Below are 6791 nucleotides of genomic sequence, written 5' to 3' on the forward strand. Positions count from 1 at the left end.
GGGGGTATAGCCTAGCATTTAGAGCCAGGACGTGCAGGAGTGAAGTTAGGAAATGCTTCTACATGCAAAGGTTGGGAGAAGTTTGGAACGCTCTTCTGTAAACAACAGTTAATGCTAGCTCAATTGTGAATTCTAAATCTGAGATTGATAGATTTCTTTGAACCAAGGGATATGGGGCTAAGACGGGTATATGGAGTTAGGTTACAGGTCCACCATGATCTCATTGAATGGTGGAACAGGCTCGAGGGGCTGAACGCCACTGCCACTTGCTGACACCTTCTCCTGCAAGAAAGCGGGACGCATGTCTGGGCGATGTGCCTGTCATGTATGAATAGTTGCCAGTGTGTGTGACCTGTGAGTTGTGGGTCGGCGGCTTGCAACAGTGGTAATGTGTGAGGGTGAGAGGAAGCATCTGATTGGAAGAGTTGAGTACAGATGGAAAGAGATTGTTAGTAGGTGGGTGTTGGGGGGTTTAGTGCGTGGAGGAGTGGTGCAGTTGGTAGGAGATGCCACTTGACAGTTGACCTCACTCACCTTGTCCACTCATGTCAAAGCATTGAACTTCTTCCTGTACTGCATCCATGTTCATGATGCTGTGCGCCTGGAATTGACTTCATCCCCTACTGCCTCCCACTGCATTTTGCGTGTATGTCTGGAGGGCCTCTTGCAACCCCCCCCCCACAACCCCCCACCCGCCCGCGGATATAGGATGTCCCTCCTTCTGTCCACCTCTTGCACCAAGGCCTCGGGTGCATCAACAGAGAATCTTGGTGCATGGACTCTCAGATTGGCAGTTGGTGAGGTCTGGCATGCAGATTGGAGGATGTTTATTCAAACATAACTCATCAGTATGTAAACATAGGGATGGGACCTTTATGTGTGCGATGTCTGATCTCAGTTCAGACTCCATGCAGACAGCAGGCTGTTATATTCAGCAAATAACAGGTACCAGCTACCTTTAAGAGATTTCTAACAGACAGCCTGCCTTTAAGAGATTGGAGCTCCCCCTGCAGGTGGAAAGTGCGAATTGTATGGAATCCTCGTTCAATGCTGATTTCCAATGCAGATTGCAGGTGAGTCCTTAGGCATGACAAAAATCTCGTCCTGCCTGAGTAGGGACCATTGGGCACGGGGTAATAGCGGATCGTGCTACTCCCGCCCAAAAACAGGCCCTATCCAATTCCCCCCCCCCCGTGGTCTTTCCCGCTTTAAAATTTTCCATGTTACATTCTGGCTCCCTAATTTTATAATTTTATCCTATTGTGTTTTCTTATATCTTGTCCTAGTATAATTTTAAACATTTTCAATCATCTGTTTCTTCTCCCTCCTTTGTTATAATGAGAATAACCTCAGCTCTCACAGCCTCTGCTCATAGTTCAATCTATGTCTCTGAATACTCTGACTTCTTTCTTTATACCCAGACGATGCCTCAGGAAACTTTTGTAGGCATTGTTAGAACTGTATTATATACTGTACTATGTACAATTCAACGCTTTCTTACACATCAATGTTGCTTCCTTGGACTAGAAAGTGAAAAAAACAATGGGTTGATTTATACCAACATTGGATAATCCCAAGCCCCCACTCATTATATTGTCCTTTTTCAATTTCTTTAACACCATTCTTCAACTGGGAAGAGAAGATAGTCTGGACCACAGACTTCTCTGCAAATAGATAGTCATTCCAAACTGGGATTTCAAGAGATGAGAGCCTGTGCCAGAGACTATGACCTAAGCCTGTAGGTGATTATTTATGACTTGCAAGGCTGCAGTTTCCCAGCAGACAACAGCTTGATCTTGGCTCTTCAAGCAAAAATAAATTCTTAAGGGAAAGGTATATTTTATACAAATATAGATGATATTTACACCAGGGCTTAGAGTTGGGTAATATGTATCTGTGTGCAAAACCAGCATACTTACAGTGTGGTGTATACCAGCATTTTAAAACCCAAAATATGTATTCAGCATGGACTCAAGGTGAGAACTATCACAAGCATCCATTGTACCACTTTCAATTTTCAGCTTTAAGCCCTGCTTCATAAAGAGACAGGAAAAGCCTCATGAATGAATGGTTGATTCAAAAATAAATGGATTGAGAGCACATCTTTTGTTTTACACAGCTGAAGAAATTGTGGAGCAGAGGTTTTGTAAATCCCCATTAGACAAAAATCATTAACTCAGTTTTGTCCATATCAAACTGATTGTCTACCCCCTTGGTTCACTTTTCCTTCAGATTAGGAGTGGGCTACATTTTTTAACTTCAGTGGTTCACCACTGGAATCTGAAGATATTTTCTGAGTTTGAATGCTCAGTGGATATGCTAGAGATTTAGCCTGTCCCTGTATTTTATATTTTAGTGAAGAAAGGAAGTGATTGGAGTGGAGACTCATGGCTCAGCCAGCACAGGCAGATTTGTTCTTGGGGGTGAGTCAGATTGAGGGTTTTTTTCAGATAGCAAGATTTCTACCCCATCTCATCTTGTCATACACGTTTATCTAATATGGTGTGACTTGAAAATCTCTTCCTTTATGTACACTAATAGCTTAATGTGAATATGTTTCTTTGTTTGCTGTTAAATAGAAAGGCTGTTTTACATCAATGCACCTTTACTCATTTTACTTGACAGTTATCTCTACAGTGCTGGCATAACTGAGGATCATTAGTCTGTGTATGTGCCATACAGGAGGCATATACAGACTAATGATCCCAGAACATTCATTTATTGTCCTTTCATATCCAGTGTATCCAAGGGCTGTCTTTTTATTTATTCGTTCACGGGATGTGGGCGTCGCTGGCGAGGCCAGCATTTATTGCCCATCCCTAATTGCCCTTGAGAAGGTGGTGGTGAGCCGCCTTCTTGAACCGCTGCAGTCCGTGTGGTGACGGTTCTCCCACAGTGCTGTTAGGAAGGGAGTTCCAGGATTTTGACCCAGCGACAATGAAGGAACGGCGATATATTTCCAAGTCGGGATGGTGTGTGACTTGGAGGGGAACGTGCAGGTGGTGGTGTTCCCATGTGCCTGCTGCTCTTGTCCTTCTAGATGGTAGAGGTCGCGGGTTTGGGAGGTGCTGTCGAAGAAGCCTTGGCGAGTTGCTGCAGTGCATCCTGTGGATGGTACACACTGCAGCCACAGTGCGCTGGTGGTGAAGGGAGAAAATGTTTAGGGTGGTGGATGTGGTGCCAATCAAGCGGGCTGCTTTATCTTGGATGGTGTCGAGCTTCTTAAGTGTTGTTGGAGCTGCACTCATCCAAGCAAGTGGAGAGTATTCCATCACACTCCTGACTTGTGCCTTGTAGATGGTGGAAAGGCTTTGGGGAGTCAGGTGGTGAGTCACTCGCCGCAGAATACCCAGCCTCTGACCTGCTCTCGTAGCCACAGTATTTATATGGCTGGTCCAGTTAAGTTTCTGGTCAATGGTGACCCCCAGGATGTTGATGGTGGGGGATTCGGCGATGGTAATGCCGTTGAATGTCAAGGGGAGGTGGTTAGACTCTCTCTTGTTGGAGATGGTCATTGCCTGGCACTTATCTGGCGCGAATGTTACTTGCCACTTATGAGCCCAAGCCTGGATGTTGTCCAGGTCTTGCTGCATGCGGGCTCGGACTGCTTCATTATTTGAGGGGTTGCGAATGGAACTGAACACTGTGCAATCATCAGCGAACATCCCCATTTCTGACCTTATGATGGAGGAAAGGTCATTGATGAAGCAGCTGAAGATGGTTGGGCCTAGGACACTGCCCTGAGGAACTCCTGCAGCAATGTCCTGGGGCTCAGATGATTGGCCTCCAACAACCACTACCATCTTCCTTTGTGCTAGGTATGACTCCAGCCACTGGAGAGTTTTCCCCCTGATTCCCATTGACTTCAATTTTACTTGGGCTCCTTGGTGCCACACTCGGTCAAATGCTGCCTTGATATCAAGGGCAGTCACTCTCACCTCACCTCTGGAATTCAGCTCTTTTGTCCATGTTTGGACCAAGGCTGTAATGAGGTCTGGAGCCGAGTGGTCCTGGCGGAACCCAAACTGAGCATTGGTGAGCAGGTTATTGGTGAGTAAGTGCCGCCTGATAGCACTGTCGTCGACACCTTCCATCACTTTGCTGATGATTGAGAGTAGACTGATGGGGCGGTAATTGGCCGGATTGGATTTGTCCTGCTTTTTGTGGACAGGACATACCTGGGCAATTTTCCACATTGTCGGGTAGATGCCAGTGTTGTAGCTGTACTGGAACAGCTTGGCTTGAGGCGCAGACTAGGTCTTCAGCACTACAGCTGGGATGTTGTCAGGGCCCATAGCATTTGCTGTATCCAGCGCACTCAGCCGTTTCTTGATATCACGTGGAGTGAATCGAATTGACTGAAGACTGGCTTCCGTGATGGTGGGGATATCAGGAGGAGGCCGAGATGGATCATCCACTCGGCACTTCTGGCTGAAGATGGTTGCAAACGCTTCAGCCTTATCTTTTGCACTCATGTGCTGGACTCCCCCGTCATTGAGGATGGGGATGTTTACAGAGCCTCCTCCTCCCGTTCGTTGTTTAATTGTCCACCACCATTCATGACTGGATGTGGCAGGACTGCAGAGCTTTGATCTGATCCGTTGGTTGTGGAATCGCTTAGCTCTGTCTATAGCATGTTGCTTCCGCTGTTTAGCATGCATGTAGTCCTGAGTTGTAGCTTCACCAGGTTGGCCCCTCATCTTTAGGTACGCCTGGTGCTGCTCCTGGCATGCTCTTCTACACTCCTCATTGAACCAGGGTTGATCCCCTGGCTTGTTGGTAATGGTAGAGTGAGGAATATGCCAGGCCATGAGGTTACAGATTGTGCTGGAATACAATTCTGCTGCTGCTGATGATCCACAGCGCCTCATGGATGCCCAGTTTTTAGCTGATAGATCTGTTCTGAATCTATCCCATTTAGCACGGTGGTAGTGCCACACAACACGTTGGATGGTGCTCTCAGTGTGAAGACGGGACTTCATCTCCACGAGGACTGTGCGGTGGTCACTTCTACCAATACTGTCATGGACAGATGCATTCGCGACAGGTAGATTGGTGAGGACGAGGTCAAGTAAGTTTTTCCCTCGTGTTGGTTCGCTCACCACCTGCTGCAGGCCCAGTCTGGCAGCTATGTCCTTCAGGACTCGGCCAGCAGTGGTGCTACCGAGCCACTCTTGGTGATGGACATTGAAGTCCCCCACCCAGAGTACATTTTGTGCCCTTGCTACCCTCAGTGCTTCCTCCAAGTGGTGCTCAACATGGAGGAGGACTGATTCATCAGCTGAGGGAGGACGGTATGGTGGTAATCAGCAGGAGGTTTCCTTGCCCATGTTTGGCCTGATGCCATGAGATTTCATGGGGTCCAGAGTCAGATTGAGTTTTTTGAAGGGGTAACCAAGAAGATAGATGAGGGCTGTGCAGTGGACGTGGTCTACATGGACTTCAGCAAAGCCTTTGACAAGGTGCCGCATGGTAGGTTGTTACATAAGGCTAAATCTCATGGGATCCAAGGTGAGGTAGCCAATTGGATACAAAATTGGCTTGACGACAGAAGACAGAGGGTGGTTGTAGAGGGTTGTTTTTCAAACTGGATGCCTGTGTCCAGCAGTGTGCCTCAGGGATCGGTGCTGGGTCCGCTGTTATTTGTTATTTATATTAATGATTTGGATGAGAATTTAGGAGGCATGGTTGGTAAGTTTGCAGATGACACCAAGATTGGTGGCATTGTGGACAGTGAAGAAGGTTATCTAGGATTGCAACGGGATCTTGATAAATTGGGCCAGTGGGCTGATGAATGGCAGATGGAGTTTAATTTAGATAAATGTGAGGTGATGCATTTTGGTGGATCGAATCGGGCCAGGACCTACTCCGTTAATGGTAGGGCGTTGGGGAGAGTTATAGAACAAAGAGATCTCGGAGTACAGGTTCATAGCTCCTTGAAAGTGGAGTCACAGGTGGATAGGGTGGTGAAGAAGGCATTCGGCATGCTTGGTTTCATTGGTCAGAACATTGAATACAGGAGTTGGGATGTCTTGTTGAAGTTGTACAGGGCATTGGTGAGGCCACACTTGGAGTACTGTGTACAGTTCTGGTCACCCTATTATAGAAAGGATATTATTAAACTAGAAAGAGTGCAGAAAAGATTTACCAGAATGCTACCGGGACTTGATGGTTTGACTTATAGGGAGAGGTTAGACAGACTGGGACTTTTTTCCCTGGAGAGTAGGAGGTTTAGGGGTGATCTTATAGAAGTCTATAAAATAATGAGGGGCATAGATAAGGTAGATAGTCAAAATCTTTTCCCAAAAGTAGGGGAGTCTATAACGAGGGGACATAGATTTAAGGTGAGAGGGGAGAGATACAAAAGGGTCCAGGGGGCAATTTTTTCACTCAAAGGGTGGTGAGTGTCTGGAACGAGCTTCCAGAGGCAGTAGTAGAGGCGGGTACAATTTTGTCTTTTAAAAAGCATTTGGACAGTTCCATGGGTATCGAGGGATATGGGCCAAGTGCAGGAAATTGGGACTGGCTTAGTGGTATAAACTGGGCGACTTGGACATGTTGGGCCGAAGGGCCTGTTTCCATGTTGTAACTTCTATGATTCTATGAATGTTGAGGACTCCCAGGGCCACTCCCTCCTGACTGTATATCACTGTACCACCACCTCTGGTGGGTTGGGACATACCCAGGGGTGGTGATTGGAAGAGTCTGGGATGTTGGCTGAAAGGTATGATTCTGTGAGTATGGCTATGTCAGGCTGTTGCTTGATGAGTCTGTGGGACAGCTCTCCCAAT

Source organism: Heptranchias perlo, chromosome 2 (assembly GCF_035084215.1).
Source record: "Heptranchias perlo isolate sHepPer1 chromosome 2, sHepPer1.hap1, whole genome shotgun sequence".
Lineage (NCBI taxonomy): Eukaryota > Metazoa > Chordata > Chondrichthyes > Hexanchiformes > Hexanchidae > Heptranchias > Heptranchias perlo.